This window comes from Sminthopsis crassicaudata, chromosome X, assembly GCF_048593235.1.
Source record: "Sminthopsis crassicaudata isolate SCR6 chromosome X, ASM4859323v1, whole genome shotgun sequence".
Lineage (NCBI taxonomy): Eukaryota > Metazoa > Chordata > Mammalia > Dasyuromorphia > Dasyuridae > Sminthopsis > Sminthopsis crassicaudata.
In genome coordinates, this window is record NC_133623.1 from 81,564,755 (window position 1) to 81,588,732 (window position 23,978).

Consider the following 23,978-nt stretch of genomic DNA (forward strand, 5'->3'; position numbering starts at 1 on the left):
CACATCCTGCTCCAAAGCAGCCTGTGAATCCAATAGGAGAGCGGGCTCTCCCCGCCCCCCATAGGGGGTCTCTGACCCTGATCCCGATAGGGGGTCTCTGACCCTGATCCCCATGCGGCTTCTTTGACATAGATTATTGTGGGCAGTCTCTGGATTTGATCTTCATGGGGGGGACTGGTCCTTGGTCTCCATGCCGGATCTCTGACCCTCATTTTTATGGGCAGTCTCTGAATTTGCTCTACAGGGCGGATGCTCTCTGAGCTCCCTGAAGGTTCTCTGCCCCCAGGGGGTCTGCGATGCTCATCTCTATGAGGGGTCTGTGCCCCAGGAAGGGTCCCTCCCCTTGATCTTCCTTGGGCGTGTCTACCCCCATCTCCAGGCTAAGGTCTGCACCCTTCCTCTCCACGGGAGTTCTGTCCGCCTGAGGTGTCTGTGTCCTGGATCTCCATGGGGCTCCACACTAGTGATCCCCACGGAGGCAGGTCCCGGGGGTCTTTGTCCCAGAATTCATGGCGGGATTCCACCCACGAATACCGGGACCTCTCATTAGCCTGGGGGTCCCCGGCCCTGATTTCCCCGGGGGCTCTGTGCCTCTGATCTCCATGGCGTCTCTGTTCCTGATCACCTCGGTGAGTGATCTCTGCCACAATAAGCCCGGCACCTTCTGCTCCTCACGTGCTCCTCTGCCCTTCTCGTGACCTGATCTTCCCCCCACTATTTATCTGGGACTCTTCGCCCCTCAGGGCCACGCTCTCTGCGGCCTCTCCCCCATCTCTTCCTTCTTATTGGTCTCCAGCGCTCGGTGGCTCCCCTCTTCATCCCCCTCACCCCCTAATGTCCTCGGGTTCTCGAGGTCCATGGAGGGTCTCTGCCCCCAGGGCGTCTCGGACCCCGCTAGCCACGGTGGGTCTGTTTCTGAGCTGAACGGGGGGATTTGCCCTTGCTTTCCATGAGGGATTTCTGACTCTGATCTCTGTTAGGATCTCTCCCCATAATGTCCGTAGGGCGCTGTACCCTTGACCTCCAGGGGGTGTTGTTGCCCGAACATGCGTGGTGGGGTCTGTTGCCCCCGATCTCCATGGAGGAGCTGCCTCTGATCTCTGTGGCGCCTCTCTGACACCGATCTCCAGAATGGGTCTCGGACACAGGTCTCCATGGGGTTCTGTCCCTGATCTCCATGGGGATCTTTGCCCATGATCTCCATGGGGTGAGCTTCACGGGAGGGCTATGCCCCTGGTCTTCATGGGGTGTCTCTGGCCCTGATCTCCGTGAAAGTTCTCTGCCCGTGGGCGGTCATGGATCCAGATCTTGGAGGGGTTCTCTGACGGAATGGGTCTCTGCCACAGATCGCCACGGGACGTTTGTAACCCTGGTTTTTATGAGCCGTCTGAATTTTAACGTTCGTAGGGGGGCTCTGTCCTTAATCTTTGTGGAGTATCTCTGCCCCTGAGTGCACTGTGACCCTGATCTCCATGGGGTGTCTCTGTCCCTGATCTTCATGTGGGAGTCTGTCTTCTTTTCCATCAGGGGTCTCTCAACCTGCTCTCGCAGGGGTGTCTGTCTCCCGATCCCAATGGAGGGTCTTTGCTCCTGATCTCCACGGGCGTTCTGTGTCCCATATCTCCATGGGCGGTCTGTCCCACTGATGGCCATGGGGAGTCCTTGCCCCTAATCTCCTTACCTTTACGGGAGGTCCCTGCATTTAACATTCATAAATGATCTATGCCCCTGACCTTCCTAGGAAGTCTGTGGCTCCTACAGCCAGAGAGGTTCTTTGCCCCTGGCTGGTCTTGGACCCCGATCTCCATGAGGAATCTGACTCTGATCTCTGTAATGGGTCTCTGTCATTGATTTCTAGAGGGGGCTTTACCATGGATCTCCAAGGGGGGCTTTGTCCTTGGTGTCCTAGCCCTGTTCTGCATGGGAGATTTGTGACCCTGATTTTTCTGGGCACTCTAAATTTTTTTTTGGTGAACCCAATTATTTGTCTCCTTTATTTTTGCAAAAATTGTCTTGCATGTGTTGCATACAAGACACTTTTATGCACATTGTGATTGTTTTTTTCTTTATTAAAGCTTTTCATTTTTCAAGATGTAGGTATGGATAATTCTTCAATATTAGCCCTTGTAAAACCTTGTGTGTCAATTTCCCCCCTTCCCCCACTCCCTCCCCTAGATGGCAAGAAGTCCAATCTGTGTTAAACATGGTAGAAATATATGCTAAATCCAATATACGCGTGCATATTTATACAGTTTCCTTGCTGCACAAGGAAAATCAAATCAATCTAGGGGAAAAAAGGGAAAGAAAATAAAATGCAAGCGAACGGCACCAAAAAGAGTGAGGATGCTGCGTTGGGTTCCACCCTGAGTTCCCGGGCCGGTCTCTGGGTGTACTTGGTTGCTTCATCACGACCATTGGAAGGAGTCTGAATCATCTCCTTGTTGAAGAGCCGCGTCCATCAGAAGTGATCATCGTGCTGCCGTGCACAGTGATCTCCTGCTCCTGCTGATTTCACTTAGCGGCTTCCATCCCAAAGACATCTGAAAGGAGGGAAAGGGACCCACATGTGCAAGAATGTTTGTGGCGGCCCTTTTAGTAGTGGCAAGACCCTGGAAACTGTGAGTGGAAGCCCATCAGTGGGAGAATGGCTGAATAAGTAATGGTACATGTGGGGGTCTGCCCCCTATCTCCACTGGGGGGGTCTCTTTCCCAGATATCATAGAGGGTCTCTACCCCTGAATACTTCTGCCTGTCACGACCATGGGGGTATCTAGTGCTGATTTCCCTGGAGGCTCTGAGCCTCTGAACTTCATGGCTTTCTCTGTTCCTGATCTTCTTGGTGGAGTCTGTGCAACGTAACCCTTAGATCCCTTACATGTCTGTCTTCCCTTCCTCATGACTGATCTTTTCCCCCTAATTTTCCTGTGAATCGTTGCCCCTCATGTCCTCATAGTCTGCCGCCACCTTCCACCATTTCTCCTTTCATTGGTCTTCACCCTTCTTCACTTCGTCTATCTCACCCCGGGATCTAAATGGGGGTCTCTGTCCTTGATGTCTGGGGGGGCCTCTCTCCCTTGCGGGATTTCTGACCCCGATTTCCATGGGAGTTCTCTGACTCTGATTTTCATGGGCGGTCTCTGAATTTGTTTTCCGTGGCTGGGTTGACTCTGAGTCTCATCTCCACGGGGGTTCTGTCTCTGATTTCTATGTGGCGTCTGTGTTCCTAGTCTGCACAAGGGGGCTCTGTCCCTGGGGGTCTTGGACCATGATCTTTATGGGGAACTCTGACCCTGATCTCCAAAATTGGTCTCTGACCCTGAGCTCTATGGGGAATCTCTTTCCCAGGAGGGGGGTTCTAACAATGATTTCTGTAAGTGGGGGGAGGATCTGTGTTTTATCTCTGTGGGGTCTGAATTTCATGTGGAGTTTCTGACCTTGATGTCAGGGGATGGGGAGGTCACTACCATTGATCTCCATGAGAGATTCTCTGTCCCTGATCTCCACTGGGGGTGTACCGTGCTCTTCATGGGCGATCACAGCCCCCTGATCTCCACTGTGGGGTCTCCAATATTAATTACCATGGTGAGTGTCTGTCCAGGACCTTCATAGAGAGTCTCTACTCCTGAATCCCTCTTCCTCTCATCACCAGGAGCCCTGGTTTCTATGGGGACTCTGTGCCTCTGCTCTCCAAGGGCATCTCTGCCCCTGATCTCCTTGGTGGGGTCTCTGCCACAATAACCCTGGCACCTTCTGTTCCTTGTGTGTTCCTCTTCCCTTCCTCATAACCTGATGTTGTCTCTGTAATTTATCTCTTTGTCCCCCACGTCTACACACTCTGCTGCCTTCTTCCCCCACCTCTTCTTTTTCGTTAGTCTTCAGCTCCCCATCACTCATTTCTTCATCCATTGGACCGTGATCTCCATGACTGGTTTCTGCCACTGGTGTCCATGGGGGGACTCCAACGTTAATCTGCCTTGTGAGGTCATTGCCCCTGGTATCCAAAAGGGGGCTCTGCCCTGGGGGTATTGGATCCTGATTTCCATGAGGGGGTCTCTGCCACTGTTATCCTTGGGGAGTCTCCAACATGGAAAACTCTGTGCCCCAGAAATCCGCTGGGGGGTCTGCCTTGCTCTCCATGGTGGTGGTCTCTCACCCTGATTTCCATAGCTGATCTGTTTCTGATTTCAATAGGGGTTTTTTGCCCCTAATTTCCATGGGGGAGTGATCTCTCTGGGGGGGTCTCTAACCTTGATCTCCATGGAGTTCTCTAATTCTAGTCTCCATCCTCGGTGTGTAACACAGATCTCCATGAAGGTGTCTGTCCCTGGTCTTCATGGAGGGGAGGGTCTTTGAACGTGATCTCCATAATGGCTTTCTGACCCAGTTCTCCATGGGTGGTCTTTCATCCTGTTTTCCATAGGTGGTCTTTGTCCCTGATTTCCATGGCGGGTCCATCTCCACTAAAGGCCACTAAAGGTCACTAAAGGCTTAAGCCTGACCTCCATGGGAAGTTTCTATCTCTGATTTCTTTTTTTATTATTTCTTTTTATTTTTTAAAATTAATTTTATAATTATAAATTTTTTGACAGTACATATGCATGAGTAATTTTTTTTATAACATTATCCCTTGTATTCATTTTTCCAGATTATCCCCTCCCTCCCTCCACTCCCTCCCCCCGATGACAGGCAATCCCATACATTTCACATGTGTTACAATATAACCCAGATACAATATATGTGTGTAAATACCATTTTCTTGTTGCACGTTAAGTATTGGATTCCGAAGGTATAAGTAACCTGGGTAGATAGACAGTAGTGCTAACAATTTACATTCACTTCCCAGTGTTCCTTCTCTGGGTGTAGCTGTTTCTGTCCATCATTGATCAACTGGAAGTGAGTTGGATCTTCTTTATGTTGAAGATTTCCACTTCCATCAGGATACATCCTCATACAACATTGAAGTGTACAGCGATCTTCTGGTTCTGCTCATTTCACTCAGCATCAGTTGATGTAAGTCTCTCCAGGCCTCTCTGTATTCCTCCTGCTGGTCATTTCTTACAGAGCAATAATATTCCATAACCTTCATATACCACAATTTACCCAACCATTCTCCAACTGATGGACATCCATTCATCTTCCAGTTTCTGGCTACAGCAAAAAGAGCTGCCACAAACATTTTGGCACATACAGGTCCCTTTCCGCTCTTAAGTAGTTCTTTGGGATATAAGCCCAGTAGTAGCACTGCTGGGTCAAAGGGTATGCACAGTTTGATAACTTTTTGGGCATAGTTCCAGATTGCTCTCCAGAATGGTTGGATTCTTTCACAACTCCACCAACAATGTATCAGTGTCCCAGTTTTCCCACATCCCCTCCAACATTCATCATTTTTTTTCCTGTCATTTTAGCCAATCTGACAGGTGTGTAGTGGTATCTCAGAGTTGTCTTAATTTGCATTTCTCTGATCAGTAGTGATTTGGAACACTCTTTCATATGAGTGGAAATAGTTTCAATTTCATCATCTGAGAATTGTCTGTTCATGTCCTTTGACCATTTATCTCTATCTCTGATTTCTATGGGGAATTTGTGACCCTGACCTTTCTGGGCATTCTTAATTTGATCTTCATGGAGGGACTCTTTACTAGATCTCCATGAAATGTCTTTGCCCCAGATCTCTATGTGCGAGTCTTCCTTGATCTCCATAGTGGTCTCTGACTCTGATCTCAGTGGGGAGTCTTTATCAGATCACAATGAGGTGTCTTTGAACCTGATGTCCATTGGGGTCTGCTTCTGACCTCCATGGAAGATCTCTTGCTCTGATCTCCAAGTGGGGTCTCTAACATTGATCTCCACGAAAGTTCTCTATTCCTGATCTCCATGGACAATCTGTGTCCTGGATCTCCATGGGAGATCTCAATAACTGATCTGCAAGTGGCATCTCTGATACAGATCTCCATGTGGAGTTTCTGCCACTGATCTCCATGGGGGTCTCTGTCCCTGGGGAGGTTTCTGACCCTGATCTCTACAGTGGGTTTCTGACACTCATCTCCATGGGGGGTATCTAGATAGATAATTAACCTTCCTAGTGGAGAAGTGATGAGGCTGGACTCCCCAGGATGGTGGGAAAATGGAGTCTGATTATTTCAAGGACCTTCCCCTTTATATAATTAACAAAAACAATGCTGTGCATGTGGGACCACATAAACAACTTGCTATTGTATGTTGTTTGCCACGTGGTATCCCCCTGCTTCCATCACAACACGGGTTGTCACCACCCCCGACTTCTCAGGAAGGCCGAGAGCCCTCGGGGGAGACGGGAAGCCGAACCAGACACTGTCAGCAGGTTCCCTCTGGCCCGAAGGGTCTTACACCTCACCCAGAGTTCCCCCACTGACTGTGACCCTCTACAAGAGAAGAGACCCATCATGGAGATCAGAGACAGAGTCCCCACATAAAAATGTGTGTCAGAGACCCATTATGAAGATCTAGTCAGACATTCATTCTGGAGATCTGGGTCCAAGATACCAAAAGGGGCAAATAAGCCATATGGAGATCATGGGCATAAACTCCTAAAAGGTGAGATGCAGGGGCCAGCCACGGAGTTCAGGATCATAGACTCCCCATGGGAATCAGGGGCAATGACCACACCTGAATGACCTTCACAGAGAACACAGAGCCCCCCATAAAGACTAGGCACAAAGAGGCCCCATAGACATCAGGGGCAAACACCCCCATTGTGATCTGAGAAAGAATCCCCATTGAGATCAGGGTCAGTGACGCCCTATGGAGATTAAGGCAGACCCCAAATGTAGTTCGTGGCAGAAACATCCCATGGAGATCAAGAACAGAATTTCCCCATGAAGATCCAATTGAGACTGCCCATAAAAATCAGGATCACAAATCCTCCCTGTAGATCAGGGGTAGAGACCTCCTCTGGAGGTCAGTCACCCAGAACCCTAGTGGAGATCAAGGTCATAGACCCACCGTGGAAATCAGGGGCAAAGGTCCCCCATGGAGATCAGATTAAAAGACTGCTCATGGAGACAAGTGTCTGAGCTTCATTGTGGAGATTAGAATCAGAGAGAGACCGCCCCATATAGTTCAGGTCAGACACCCTCATGGAGATCAGTAGCACAGACCCTCCATGGAAAACAGGGACAGAGTCAGGCTCCACATTGGGATCAGGGTCAGAGAATCCCACGGAGATCAAGATCCAAGAAGACCCAGGAGCAAAGCACCGCTATGGAGATAGAGGCCACAGACATGAAGATCAGGGGCATAGATCCTTCATGAAGGTTACGTGCAGTGAACCCCCATGGAAATCATGGGGAGAGACCCCTCCCATGGAAATCACAGGTAGAGAAACCACTCATGGAGATCAAAACTAGAGTTCCCAAAGATGTCCGAGGCAGACCCCCTAGTGAACATCAGGTTCAAGGATCTCCCATGGATGTCAGGCACACAAATGCCCCATGGAGACCAGAGACAGAGACATCCCATGGAGATCAGACTCAGAGACTGCCCAGAGAGTTCACAGTCAGAAACCACCCCCCCATGACAGAATTTTCAGATGGAGTTCAGCTGCAGAGACTCCCATGGAGATCAGGATCCAATTCCCTCCAAATGCAGAGATCTCAGATGGAGTTCAACAGCAGAGGTCCCCCATGGAGATCACCATACAACAACTCCTGGGGCAGAGATCCTAGATGGGGTTCAGGGGATATGAGCCCCCCCTTAGAGCTCACGATCCAATACCCCCATGGGCAGCCTCCCCATGGAAAAAAGAGGCAGAGACCACTCATGGAATTCAGAGGAAGACCCCCAATAAATATCAGGTTTAGAGACCACCCTTTGAGGCCAGTACAAGGACTCCACATAGAGACAAGGGACAGAGACTTCTGTGGAGATCAAGTTCAGAGACTCCCCATGGATAACAAAGGCAAACTTCCCTATGGAGATCAGAACCATAATGAACATCAGGAGACAGAGATCTACCATGGGTTTCAAAGACAGAGATCTCCCCATGGACATCAAAATTAAAGACTGCCCATAAAAATCAAGATCCAAGAACCCCCATGGAGATCAAGAGCAAGGACCCCCAAGGGATATGAACAGACAATTCTCAGAGGATGAAATTGAAACTATTTCCACTCATATGAAAGAGTGTTCCAAATCACTACTGATCAGAGAAATGCAAATGAAGACCACTCTGAGATACCACTACACACCTGTCAGATTGGCTAAGATGACAGGAACAAATAATGATGAATGTTGGAGGGGATGTGGAAAAACTGGGACATTGATACATTGTTGGTGGAGTTGTGAAAGAATCCAGCCATTCTGGAGAGCAATTTGGAACTATGCCCAAAAGTTATCAAACTGTGCATACCCTTTGACCCAGCAGCGCTACTACTGGGATTATATCCCAAAGAAATACTAAAGAGGGAAAGGGACCTGTATGTGCCAAAATGTTTGTGGCAGCTCTTTTTGTAGTGGCTAGAAACTGGAAGTTGAATGGATGTCCATCCATTGGAGAATGGCTGGGTAAATTGTGGTATGGGAATGTTATGGAATATTATTGCTCTTTAAGAAATGACCAGCAGGAGGAATACAGAGAGGCCTGGAGAGACTTACATCAACAGATGCTGAGTGAAACAAGCAGAACCGGGAGATCTCTGTACACTTCAACAATGATACTGTATGAGGATGTATTCTGATGGAAGTGGAAATCTTCAACATAAAGAAGATCCAACTCACTTCCAGTTGATCAATGATGGACAGAGGTAGCTACACCCAGAGAAGAAACACTGGGAAGTGAATGTAAATTGTTAGCACTACTGTCTTACACCTTCAGAATCTAATACTTAATGTGCAACAAGAAAATGGGATTTACACACATATATTGTATCTAGGTTATATTGTAACACATGTAAAATGTATGGGATTACCTGCCATCGGGGGGAGGGAGTGGAGGGAGGGAGGGGATAATTTGGAAAAATGAATAAAAAAAAAAAGAGCAAGGACCCCATTTGAAGATCACTGTCAGACACCCCCAGGGTCAGAAAACACCCTGGAGATCAGGTTTACAGACCACCAATAGGTGGAGAACCTCCATGGACCTCAAAGACAGGGACTCCATGAAGAGAACAGAATGACTCTGACCAAGAGATGAGGGATAGAGAGCTAAAGACCAACAAAAAAGAAGAGATGGTGCAAGGAAATGAAGGGCAAAGATTCACAGGGAAATTATAGCAGCAGAAAGATCAGGCCATGAAGAAGAGAAGACAACTGTGCAAGGAATAAAAGATGGCGCAGTAATTGCAGAGATCCCACCAAGAAGACCCAGGGAAATCTGGGTCATAAACGCCCTCAGGGGCAGAGACCCTCCCTAGACATCAAGGACAGAGATCCACTATGGAGATCATGGTAAGAAATCCACTAAGAGATAAAGAATAGAAGGCTGAAGACCAATGAAAATAAAGAGAGGGTTGAAGGGGGCAGCAGAGTGTGTGGAGATGAGGGGCAGAGATTCACAGGGAAACTAGGGCACAAAGATCAGGTCATGAAGAAGGGAAGAGGAATGTGTGAGGGATAAAAGGTGGCGGCGTTATTTTAGCAGAGACCCCACAATGGAGATCAGAGGGAGACACCCCTGATGGAGATCATGTACAGAGGCCCCACATGGAGATCTGAGATTCTGCTATGGAGAGCAGGGTCCAAGACAGTGAAGGGGAAGAGAAGCCTTATGGAGATCAGATTGAGAGAGCCCCCAGGAAGATGAGATGCAGAGAGGTACCAGTGAGTTCAGGCTGATAAATACTCTATGTAAATCAGGGGAAAAGACCCTCATGGAGATCACTAGCAGACCCCCTGTGGAGACCAGGGTCACATAGATTAAGGTCAGAGATTCTGCATGGAGATCAGTGTGCAAGACCCCCCAAGTTCAGACCCCCTTATGGACAACAGAGACAAAGATCCTCCATGGAGATCAGCTGCAAAGACCCCCTGTGAAAATCTGGGTCACAGGTGCCCCCAGGACAGAGACTCTTCATGAACATCAGGAATAGAGATGCCCCCATGAGGATCCAATGCAGGGACCAACTATAAAAACTAGGGTTAATGAGCCCCAATGGAGATCAATGGCAGAAACCCTCCTCGGGATGTAACTCCCCCATGGAGATCAGTGTCAGAGACCAATTATGGGTATCAGGGTCAGAAATCCACCTTAGAGTTCAGGGTCCAAGACCCCCCCAGGGGTAGAGCCCCTTATGCAGACCAGGGACACAGAACCTCATGGAAATCAGAAACAGACCATCCTTTAGATATCAGGGTCAGAGATTCCCCCTTGGAGATCAGAGTCATATACCCACTGGAGCAGAGAACCTCCATGGAGACCCCTCAGGGAGATCAGGGTCCAATACCTACCAGGGCAGAGCTCCTCTTTTGGAGACCAGGGGCAGAGACCTTACATGGGAGGCTAGTGTTGAAGTCCCCACCATGGAGATCAATGGAAGAACCCCCTCCCCCCATGGAGACCAGTGGCAGAAACCAGCCATGGAGATCAGGGTCCAATATGCCTGGAGACAGCGCCCCCTTGTGGAGACCAGCATCAGAGACCTTACATAGAGATTAGTGTTGGAGATTCCACATGGAGATACCCCTTCCCCGACAGCGCCCCCTTACACAAACCAGGGGCAAAGACCTCGCATGGAGATTTGTGTTGGAGTCTTCCCATGGAGATCAATGGCAAAGAACCACCCCCCCCCTTTGGAAATTCGGCTCAGACACCTTCCGGGAAGATCAGCGGAGGACCTTTCATGGACATCTGGGTCCAAGACCCCCTTCCCCATGGAGGTCAGGGACACAAACCATGGAGACCAAAAAAAGACACCGCATATGGAGATCAAGGTCAGAGTTCCCCCCTTTGAAATCAGCACATTCTTAAATGAGATCACAGACAGACCGCCTATGTACATCATGTTTAGAGACACACACACCATGGAGGTTAGATCAGAGACTGCCAATAGTGATCCACTGATCATAGACTCACTGAAAGAAGACACCCTTAATGGACGTCAGTGACAGAGATCCCCCTATGGAGATCAAATTCACAGACTGATTATAAAAACCAGGGTCAGAGAATCCCCATGGAGGCTGGGGTCAGAGACTTCTTATAGAGATCCGTGTCAGGAAGCCCCCTCCCAGTAAAGAGGCCTCCCATGGAAATAAGGGCTACAGATCCTCCCAGGGAAAGACATCCTCCATGGATATCAGGGACAAAGCCCTCCATGGACAGCACCACATGAGACTCACTAACAAATGGTGGGCAGAGCTGAAGAAGTCTGAAGAACACTGAAGAAAAAGAAGAGATGGTGGAAGGAGCAGCAGAATGTGTGGAGGTGAGGGCAAAGTTTCCCAGGGAAATGAGGGAAAAGATCAGGGCATGGGGAAGGATAGAGAAATATGTAAGAAATAAAGAGAGACAAGGCTATTGTGGCAGAGATCCCACAAAGGAGATCACAGACACGGAGCCCCCAAGGAGATCACAGACACAGAACCCCCACAGAGATCACATACACAGAACCCCCACGGAGATTGTTAGGTTCTTACTAAGTGCTAATGAGATAATGAGATATTAGGTTCTTATAGGTGCTAAGTCGGTACTTAACAATTCTCTAGTTCTGGTCTTTACTAGGAGTTCAACCTCTTTGAACTTCTGGGGAGGAGCTTGCATGCTTAGGAGGAGCAAGTTCATTGGTTGAAATATTTTTTCCCAGAAGCCCCTGAGTTATTCCACGCCCATTCCCTGGGAGGATAAAAGAAGCAACATTGGGCAAGGGAGAGGAGTCTCTACTCTAGGTCAGAGTTGGTGGCTCTCTACAGGAAGGAGAGTCTGGCCGAGAGATTGAATTGAGAGAGCAGATCTCCTCCCAGAGAGCGATCGGCAGTTTCTGGAGACAACAGAACTTTACACACTCCCCTTTCTTTTGCATCTATTTTATATACTTCTTATTGTTTTATACAATTATTTACATGCCTATTATCTCCCCCATTGAAGGCAGGGAATATTTCATTTGTGTCTTTACATCCCAAGTGCATAGCAAAGTTGCTTAGCACACAGTAACTGCTTAATAAATGTTTGTGGGTTGATCTGGAAATAAAAGACTTGGATTTGAAACCTAGTTCTTTTACTTGCTACCTATCTTGGGTGAATCACTTAACTTCACTCAATCTTAGTTTCCTTAACTGTAAAATGAGGGGGTTGAACTTATCTCCTACGACATTCCCAGCTTCAAATGCTATGTTCCTAGATAAAAGTCCAGTAGTATAACTAAGATCATTAAGGATTCTGGGAAGAAAAATATCTTTGAGAGTGCAATAGCTCATGAGCCCCCATTGATATGTTTACTTTTACTACTCCAACCAGATGTCATGGTTCAAAGAAAAGATATTTAATCATTTGTCTTAATTTGGAACTACATCCAAAAGGCTATCCAATTACATATTTTCTTTAACTCTGCAATACCACTACTACATCAGAGACATCAAAGAAAAGGGGAAATGATCTATTTGTACAAAATATTTATAGCAGTTCTTTTTTTTGCCTTTGGTGGTAAAGAATTGGGAATTAAAGAGACGCCCGTCAATTGGGGAATGGCTGAATAAGTAGTTCATAAATGTTGTGACATACTAATGTGTATAAAAAAATAAACATGATGGTTCCTGAAAAACCTTAAAAATCTCATGAACTGTTGCAAAGTGAAATGAGAAGAATATTATATATAATAATAGCAATGTTGTAAGGATGATCAAACTGTAAAAGATTAGCTACTCTGATCCAAACAAAGATTGAATATAATTTCATAAAACTCATAATAAAAAATGCTATCCACTTCTAGAGAAAGAATTAAGGAATTTTGAGTACAATATTGAAGCATACTTTTTTTGCTTTCTTTATTTTTCATGTGTGTGTATGTATGTGCATGTGTGTGTATTTTCTTTTGCAACACAGTTAATATGGAAATATGTTTTATATGACTTCACCTGTATAATCTGTATCATTGCTTGCTTGTTCAAAGGGTCAGTGAGAGGAAGGAAATTTGGAATTCAACGTTTTAAAAATGAATGTTAGCAATTAAAATTACACTTAATAAAAAGCCAGGGAAAAATAGAACAAAAAAAATTGGAAACTAAATAATCTTATACTAAAGAATGATTGGGTAAAACAGTAAATCATAGACATAATAACTTCACCCAAGAAAATGACAATAATGAGACATCATACCAAAATGTGTGGGATACAGCCAAAGCAGTAATAAGGAGAAGTTTTATATCTCTAGAGGCCTACTTGCATGAAATAGAGAAAGAGGAGGTCAACGAATTGGGCTTACAACTAAAATTGCTAGAAAAGGAACAAATTAAAACCCCCCAGACAAACACGAAACTTGAAATTCTAAAAATAAAAGGTGAGATTAATAAAATTGAAAGTAAAAAAAAAAACTATTGAATTAATTAATAAAACTAAGAGTTGGTTCTATGAAAAAACCAACAAAATAGACAAACCCTTAGTAAATATGATTAAAAAAAGGGAAGAGGAAAAGCAAATCGTTAGTCTTGAAAATGGAAAGGGAGAACTCACCACTAATGAAGAGGAAATTAGAACAATAGTTGGAGCTATTTTGCTCAACTTTATGCCAATAAATTCGACAATTTAAATGAAATGGAAGAATACCTTCAAAAATATAGCTTGCCCAGATTAACAGAGGAAGAAGTAAATAGTCTAAATAGTCCCATTTCAGAAAAAGAAATAGAACAAGCTATTAACCAACTCCCTAAGAAAAAATCCCCAGGACCAGATGGATTTACATGTGAATTCTACCAAACATTTAAAGAACAACTCACTCCAATGCTATATAAACTATTTGAAAAAATAAGGATTGAAGGAGTCCTACCAAATTCCTTTTATGACACAGACATGGTACTGATACCTAAATCAGGTAGGCTGAAAACTGAGAAAGAAAATTATAGACCAATCTCCCTAATGAATATTGATGCTAAAATATTAAATAAAATATTAGCAAAAAGACTACAAAAAATCATCCCCAGGATAATACACTATGACCAAGTGGGATTTATACCAGGAATGCAGGGCTGGTTCAATATTAGGAAAAGTATTAGCATAAACGATTATGTCAATAACCAAATTAACAAAAACCATATGATCATCTCAATAGATGCAGAAAAAGCATTTGATAAAATCCAACATCCATTCCTACTAAAAACAGTTGAGAGTATAGGATTAAATGGACTATTCCTTAAAATAATAAGGAGCATATATTTAAAACCGTCAGTAAACATCATATATAATTGTGATAAACTGGAACCTTTCCCAGTAAGATCAGGAGTGAAACAAGGTTGCCCACTATCACCATTACTATTCAACATTGTACTAGAAACGCTAGCCTCGACAATAAGAGCCGAGAAAGAGATTCAAGGAATTAGAGTAGGTAATGAGGAAATCAAGCTATCACTCTTTGCAGACAACATGATGGTATACTAAGAGAACTCCAAAGACTCTGCTAAAAAGCTATTAGAAATAATTCAGAACTTTAGCAAAGTTGCAGGATACAAAATAAATCCACATAAATCCTCAGCATTTTTATACATTACCAACACAATCCAACAGTAAGAAATACAAAGAGAAATTCCATTCAAAATAACGGACAATAGTATAAGATATTTGGGAATATATCTACCAAAGGAAAGTCAGGAATTATATGAGCAAAATTACGAAACACTTGCCACAAAAATAAAGTCAGATTTAAATAATTGGAAAGACATTGAGTGCTCTTGGATAGGCCAAGGGAATATAATTAAGAAGACAATACTCCCCAAACTAATCTATTTATTTAGTGCTATGCCAATCAAACTCCAAGAAACTATTTTAATGACCTAGAAAAAATAACAACAGAATTCATATGGAACAACAAAAGGTCGAGAATTTCAAGGGAATTAATGAAAAAAAAATCAAATGAAGGTGGCTTAGCTGTACCTGATCTAGAACTATCTTATAAAGCAACAGTCACCACAACCATCTGGTATTGGCTAAGAAATAGACTAGTTGATCAGTGGCATAGGTTAGGTTCACAGGGCAAGACAGTGAATAAAAATAGCAATCTAGTGTTTGAAAAACCCAAAGATCCCAACTTTTGGGATAAGAATTCATTATTTGACAAAAACTGCTGGGAAAACTAGAAATTAGTATGGCAGAAACTAGGCATGGACCCACATTTAACACCACATACTAAGATAAGATCAAAATGGGTCCAAGATTTAGGCATAAAGAACGAGATCATAAATAAATTAGAGGAAAATAGAATAGTTTACCTCTGAGACTTGTGGAGAAGGAAGAAATTTGTGTCCAAAGAGAACTAGAGATCATTATTGATCACAAAATAGAAAATTTTGATTACATCAAATTAAAAAGCTTTTGCACAAACAAAACTAATCCAAGCAAGATTAGAAGGGAAGTAACAAATTGGGAAAACATTTTTACAGTTAAAGGTTCTGATAAAGGCCTCATCTCCAAAATATACAGATAATTGACTTTAATTTATAAGAAATCAAGCCATTTTCCAATTGATAAATGGTCAAAGGATATGAACAGACAATTTTCAGATGATGAAATTAAAATTATTTCCGCTCATATGAAAGAGTGTTCCAAATCACTATTGATCAGAGAAATGCAAATTAAGACAACTCTGAGATATCATTACACACCTGTCAGATTGGCTAAGATGACAGGAACAAATAATGATGAATGTTGGAGGGGATGTGGGAAAACTGGGACACTGATGCATTGTTGGTGGAGTTGTGAAAGAATCCAACCATTCTGGAGAGCAATCTGGAATTATGCCCCCAAAGTTATCAAACTGTGCATACCCTTTGATCCAGCAGTGCTCCTACTGGGCTTATATTCCAAGGAAATACTAAAGAAGGGAAAGGGACCTGTATGTGCCAAAATGTGTGTGGCAGCTCTTTTTGTAGTGGCTAGAAACTGGAAGATGAATGGATGTCCATCAATTGGAGAATGGCTGGGTAAATTATGGTATATGAATGTTATGGAATATTATTCTGTAAGAAATGACCAGCAGGATGAATACAGAGAGGCTTGGAGAGACTTACATGAACTGATGCTGAGTGAAATGAGCAGAACCGGGAGATCATTATACACTTCAACAATACTATATGAATAAATCCAATTCCAATTGGTCAATGATGGACAGAATCATCTATACCCAGAAAAGGAACACTGGGAAATGAGTGTAAACTGTTAGAATTTTTTTTTTTGTTTTTCTCCCCAGGTTATTTTTACCTTCCGAATCCAATTCTTCCTTTGCAACAACAACAACAAAATTCGGTTCTGCATATATATATGTATATATATATATATATATATATATATATATATATATATATATATATATATATATATATATATATATATTGTACCTAGGATATACTATAATATATTTAATATGTATTGGAATGCCTGCCATCTAGGGGGGGGGTGGAGGGAAGTAGGGGAAAATTCGGAACAGAAGGAAGTATAAGGGATAATGTCGTAAAAAATGTTATAATTATAAAATTAATTAAAAAAAAAAGAACGTTAAAATTTTTAAAAATGTAATTGGGAAGTTTTCTCCCCAAGATAGCACTGAAGACAAAAAAGTAAGCCATTGTCCCCCCACCCAAGACAAAAGCCAAGATCAGATCCTTGAAGGCAAAGAAGATAGTGTTGAAGGATATCCATAGTCACAAAAAGAAGATCCCAAACATTCCCCACCTTCCAGTGACCCAAGACACTAAGACTTTGAAAGCGGCTCAAATACCCTCAGAAAAGTGCCCCTTGGAGAAATGAGCTTGCTCGCTACGCCATCATTAAGTTTCCCTGATTACTGAGTCTGCTATGAAGAAGATTGAGGACAACAATACTCTTGTCTCCATTGTGGATGTAAAGGCCAACAAGTTTCAGATCAAGCTGACAGTAAAGAAGCTGTATGACATCAATATGGCCCGGGTCAACCCACTGATCCAGCTGATGGAGAGAAGAAGGCCTGTGTCCACCTTGCTCCAGACTATGATGCTGTAGATGTTGCAAACAAAATTGAGATCACTTAAGCTGTATCCAGCTCTCCCACTTTACCTAAAATGAAAAATTTTCCAGCATAAAAAATGAAATTGGGAAATATTTAATAAAACAGATATGCAATTCTATTTTTTAAAATTAAGTATTGGGAGCCAAAATGACAAAATAAAGGCACAACTTATCCAAGCTATTCCCCAAATCCCTCCAAATACCTTTAAATAATGACTCTACCTTGCAGTACCAAAGCTAAAACTATATTATGTAAAGCAGAAGTCATTAAAACTATTTGGTATTGGCTAATAAATAGGGTGGAGGATCAGTAGAATACATGACACGTGACACAATAAGCAAAGCCTATGACAGGATTAGAAAAAGCATTGGTTAAAGCTAAGAGAGAAGGACAGGATATAAGTGATTTTATAATGCATATCCTGTGATTGAAGAGATTGACTCTGTAGGTCATAAAAGGAGAAGATATGTACCTTTAGATTTGAATAAAATTAAAGATTTGAAAAAAGGTTGTACCCTTTATGGGGCTACATCAGCTTATGTTAAAATGTTACTAGATGGTTTGTCTTATGAAGTCCTAACCCCGAATGATTTGAAATCCATAGCAAGGACATGTCTAGAACCTGGACAAAACTTATTGTGGCTTGCGGAGTTTCATGAATTATGTAAAATCCAAGTCAGATGCAATTTGGAAATAGGAGTTAACACACAATTCACTTTTGAGCAATTAGCTAGTGAAGGTCACTATGGAGAGAATTCAGAACAGGTTAAATATCCCATGACAGTGTATGAGCAAATTGCTAAGGCTGCAATAAAAGCTTGGGGTATCCTCCCCGGACAGAAAGATCAGGGGGAGGCTTTCACTAAAATAGAGCAATGAACCTTTTGTGGATTTTGTGGGATGTTTGCAAACTGCTGTCAAAAGAACTGTTGGAGAAAATGTAGCTACAGAAATAACGATCAGACATCTGGCTAAGGAAAATGCCAATGAGATTTGCAAAAAACTATATGGGGACTACACAAAGATGCTTCTTTAGAGGAGATCATAAGACGATGTGCTACAGTAGGAACAAATGCTTTTTACACCTGGAGTATGATAAACATGGAAAGACAGGGTCCCTCCTGGCAAGGGACTTCTAGAGAAATTCGTCAATGTTTCCAATGTGGAAAAATTGGACATGTAAGAGCTCAGTGTACATATGGAGATAGAGTGAGAAGACAGGGTGGGAGAACAAGACCCAATATCCCATATCCAAAATGCAACAGAAGACTCCATTGGGCATCAGAGTGTAGACTAATTCAGGGAAACAGGTTGAGGGGCCCAGGTCCAGGGCCCCAGGCAATAAAGACTTGGGGCATGATTGCAACTGAGGTTACACCCAAAGAGCCTTTAGAAGGTCAGGACTCTGATGTGATCTATCAGCTAAAAAGCAATCACATGGAAGAAAGGGATTACCTGATCAGTCAGCCAAAAAGCAATCAGATTGCAAAAATGGATTACACTTGGGGAGAATACAGGCCTTTTAAACCAACAGGGCTGTGTCCAGTGCAAACAACTGCAATGTAATTGCCAGATGATGAGAAGAGATTTAGAAAGTGGTAAATAGAAGGAAATTAGATAGGTTAACTGCCTGGGAGAGAGGGTTTGCTTGTATTTCTTCAGATGGAGAAAGAAAAAGACAAAGACCTGAATAAGACAAAGGAGAGGATCTAAGAAACATCTGACACTGAAAGAGCATGGCTAATAAGAAGACTGTTAAAGAACTTTAAAACCAGCAGGAATCATTGGATTTCCTAACACAAGATGAGACTAATGGACAATGGACTTATGGACATTTATAAATTCTCAATTTATGATTATTTGATCATGTTATTTGTTACATACTTCTAGTATGTGTTATGTTACTATGTTACTATGTGTTTATGTAATCTATGTAATTATGTGTAATGCCTCCCATATTGATGGATTTATGTTTCAAGGTCATGACCACTCTGTGTTCTAAATCAAAAGAAAGAGGGAGATGTTAGGTTCTTACTAAGTGCTAATGAGATAATGAGATATTAGGTTCAGTACTTAACAATTCTCTAGTTCCGGCCTTTACTGGGAGTTGTACCCCTTTGAACTTCTGGGGAGGAGCTTGCATGCTTAGGAGGAGCAAGTTCATTGGTTGAAATATTTTTTCCCAGAAGTCCCTGAGTTATTCCACATCCATTCCCTGGGAGGATAAAAGAAGCAACATTGAGCAAGGGAGAGGAGTCTCTACTCTAGGTCAGAGTTGGTGGCTCTCTACAGGAAGAAGAATCTGGCTGAGAGATTGAATTGAGGCAGCAGATCTCCCAGAGAGCGATCGGCAGTCTCTGGAGACAACAGAACTTTACACATGATCCCCCAGGGAAAGACATCCTCCAGAGATCCCACAAAGGAGATCACAGACATAGAACCCCCAAGGAGATCACAGACACAGAACCCCCATGGAGATCACAGGCATGGAGTCCCTGCGGAGATCAAAGACACGGAGCCCCCCCCCGCGAAGATCGAAGGCACAGAGCTTACATGGAAATCAGGGCTGGAAACTCCCATAAGGATGAGAGTAGACCCAAGCAGAGATCCCCCCATGGTGATCATGGTCACAAAACCCTTTTGGCATTCAGGGGTGAGATAATATGAGATAACAGACAGACTGCCTAGAGAGTTCATGGTCAGAGACCCCTCATGGAAACTAGCATCACAGCATCCCTGTGGAAATGAAATTCAGAGATCCTACATGGAGATCAGGGTACAAGACCCCACAGGGGCAGCGCCCCCTTTTGACTATCGGGAGACAGACCCCCTATGGAGATCAGTGACGGAGGTCTCCCCCCCCCCCCAATCTGAGACACAGAAGCCCCCAGGGACAGAGAACCTTCATGGACATCAAGAAGAGAGATCCCCCATGGAGATCCAGGTCCAAAGCTCTCTGGAGCAGGGTGCCTTACAGAGACCTCCCATGGACATTAGTGTTGGGGCCCCCCCACAGACATCAGCAGAGACCTCTCAAGAAATGTGGCTTGCAGACTCCCATGGGGAAGAGGGCAGGCCCCCCCATGATTTTGAGAAGCAGAGACCCGCCCCCCTCCCCATGGAGATCAGGGCCCGAAAGCCTCCATGGTGATCTGGGGAATGCACAATCCACGAAAATGCCATAAATCAGACCAACTGTTCTGGCTCTCAAAGAGACCATGCAAAGCGAGAGAAAAGCAGACCCCGGAGTTCTTTCTAAAGCGAAGCTCTCTCAAGAAGGCACTAGAGACATAGTGCTTTATTGTCATTAACTGTACCCTTAAATGCTTTCTACCCACAATGTTGCTAAGGAAACACAAATGAAGACAAAAAGTAGACAAATCGGTGAGTGTATGAAGGGTTCAAGGAGAAACTTCAGCATTCTCAGACAAACTGTCTCTCCTCCTGTCTGGGCAGGTGGCTTCTCATGCCTGCAAATTCTGTTCTCATGACATCTCAGGGCTCCCGAAGCTTCCCGGCCTCTGCAGGCCCAAGAGCAGCCTGGGAGGGGGGTTTGTGCCAGGTCTGAATGACCCAATTGCTGCAAGCCGAGTGCAGATTGAGCAGGCCAGAACGCCTGGGCAAGTGCAATAGCAAGCTGTGAGAGGTCACAGAGATCAGTGTCAGAAACACCCACCCAGGAAAGTGACCCCATGGAGATCAGGGTTCCATACCACCCAGGGGGATCAGTGTTAGGGAGTTCATGGAGATCAGCTTCAAAGATCCCCAAAAGAGAATAGTCCAAGACCCCATAGGGACATAGGCCCCATTATGCAGATCAGAGATACAGACCCCGCCCCCCCATGGACATTTCGAGACAGAGCCCCAGTGGAGATGAGACTCAGATTGTTGAATCTCAGAGACCTCCCCTGGAGACCCAATTTTAAAAGTTCCCATGAAAATCAGGGTCAGAGAACCCTGATAGAGATCAGTGTCAGAGGCCACCCAGGAAAATCGGGGTCACCGATTCCCCCAGGGATAGACTCTGCATGGACATCAAGGATATAGATTCCCCCATGGAGATCAATGTCCAATAACCCCTGGGCCATAGCCCCCTTATAAAGACTAGGGGCAGAGATCTCATATGGAAGATAGCATCGGAGTCACCTCATGGATCAGTGGCAAAGTTCCCACAAGGAGATCTGGGCCGGAGATCCCTCATGAAGATCAGGGCCCGACACCCCCTGGGAGGCAAAGAACTCCTATGGGGATAAGGGTCAGAGAACTACTCTGAAGATGAAGTGTAAAAATTCTCCATGGAGTTCAGGGTCACAGATCAAACATTGAAATCATGGCGGACTCCCTGTAGATATCAGCATCATGAAGATCAGTCCCATAGATCCTTCCCTGGAGATGACTGCAGAGCCCCCATGGAGATCACGGGCAGACAACCCCCTTGGAAATCATGGGGAGAGGACCCCCCCATAGACTTCATAAGTAGAAACCTGCCATGGAGATCAAATTTAGAACCCCCCCCCAAGGAAAACAAGAACAACCCCCCCATGGAGATCAGAGACAGACCCTCCATTGAGATAAAGACAGACCCCACCATGAATATCAGGGGCAGAGACCCCCTCATGAAGAACAAGGTGAAAGAATCCCATGGAAATCAGGGGCAGAGACCCCTCGTGGATGTGCCGGACGGTCCATGCACACTATTCTAGACTGCCAGGGCCATACATGCCAGTCTTTGGGATATTCCCAGATACCCACGAAGATGAGCCGATCTGGAGGTGCAAAACAGCCTTTCTTTGCTGGTGGTCTCAGCAGGGATTAGCAGGAAGCACGAGCCAGAGTGTGTAAGTGTGCGTATGTGTGCCTGCATCTCTCTGAGCTTGAGTCAGTGCTAGCTATTTATACTTATTCTCTTGTGGGATTACCCTGTGCCTAGCCCACTGAGTAGGTAGATCCACAGAAGGGAGACTTCTGCGGTTAGGGCTGGTCCCAGAGGGAGCTCTAGCATGAGGACGCGCCCCTGGCCATCTCCAGAAACCTAGAGCAGTTCCTTTAACTCCTGCAGACACGACCTCCCACCTCAGAGGCCAAGGCCTTTTTTACGTCCTGCGCCCGCCCTGCCAGCTGACATGGTGTACCTGGTAATTCTCAGAGAGAGAGAGAGAGAGAGTCCCTAACACTTGGAGACCAGTATCAGACTCAACATGCAAAACAGGCTTAGACATCACCCATATACCCAATAACCCCTGGGACAGATCAGGATCAGAGATCCCCCATAGAGATCAGGATGCAAGAGCTCTCAAGGGCAGTCCCCTTATGCAGACCCTTCATGGTAATCAGAGACAGACCCCCCCCCGACAGGAAACTCAGAGTCAAAAAACAGACCCCCATAGAGATCAAATTCAGAGTGTCTATGAAAATCAGTGTCAGAGGCACCTTATGGAAATCAATGCCAGAGAAACCCCATGAAGGTCAGAGGCAAAGTCCTCATGGACATCTGAATCAGAGACCCCCAATGAAGGTCAGGGACACAGACCCTCTGTGGAGACTAATGGGAGAGACCACACAAAGAGATCAGGGTCAGTGACCCTTTTTGGAAATCAGGGCCAAAGACCCTCAATGGGGATCAGACACAGGCCGCCTTAGGAGATCTTGGTTAGAGATCCACCGTGGAGATGAAAAACAGAGACCTCCCCCAAGCCTTAGACACCCTCCATGGACATCAAGGACCCAGATGCCCCATGGAGATCAAATTCAGAAAGTGATGGGGCAGCTAGGGGGCGCAGTGGAGAGAGCACCAGCCCTGAAGTCAGGAGGACCCGAGTTCAAATCTGATCTCAGACACTCAACACTTCCTGGCTGTGTGACCCTGGGCAAGTCACTTAAGCCCAATTGCCTCAACAACAAAAAATTCAGAAAGTGACCATAAAAATGAAGATCAAAGAACCCCCACAGAGTTCAGGGTCAGAGACCCCCCTATGCAGATCAGGGTCCATGCGGCCCCATGGAGATCAGTATCCCAATACATCGCCTGAAAAAGAGGGCCCCCCCATAGAGAAGAGCGTCACAGACACCCCCCCCATGACGCCCAGCGTGACAGACCAATTATGTAAATCAGGCTCAGAAATCCCTCACAGAGATCAGGTCCAAGACCCCCAGCAGCAGAGTCCCCTTAATGCAGACCAGGAACCAAGATGATACACGCACCATAGGCAGGAGCAGAGTCAAAAACAGACTACCCAGAACAGCTAGAGAGCACCAGCCATGAAGTCAGGAGGACCAGAGTTCAAATGTGGCCTCAGACACCTAACACTTCCTAGCTGTGTGATCCTGGGCAAGTCACTGAACCCCAGTTGCTTCAGCAAAAACAAAAACAAAAAACCAGACAACCCCTTGGAGAAAAAAATTCAGAGATTGCAGACCGGGGACACAGACACTTCATGGAAACCAGATACAGACCCCCCGCCATGGACATGAAACCCAGAGTCAGAGTCAGAGACTGCCCCTGAAAACCGGGCTCAGTGAACTCAACCCTCTTGGAGATTATGGCAAGAGACCATCTATAGATTCAATGTCGTTAATCCCCCCAGAGGAAGAGATCCCCGTGCAGATCACATGGTGAGATAGATGGAGACATGAGGGATAGAGAGCTGAAGACCAACGAAAAAGGAGAGATGGGGGAAGGGCAGCAGAGGCTGTGGAGATGAGGGGCAGTTTCACAGGAAATGAAGAGAAACATGTGAGAGATACAAGGTAGCAGGGTTCCGGTGATCCCCACCATGGAGGTCAGGAGCAAAAGCCCCCATATGAGATTAGAGACAGATGCCA

At 45.0% G+C, this 23,978-nt stretch overlaps 1 pseudogene; it reads left to right on the top strand.

Annotated features, from left to right (window-relative positions):
- The first annotated feature begins 2,760 nt into the window (after positions 1-2,760).
- LOC141549081 (large ribosomal subunit protein uL23-like) lies at positions 2,761-17,178 on the top strand (annotated as a pseudogene).
- The last annotated feature ends 6,800 nt before the right edge of the window (positions 17,179-23,978 follow it).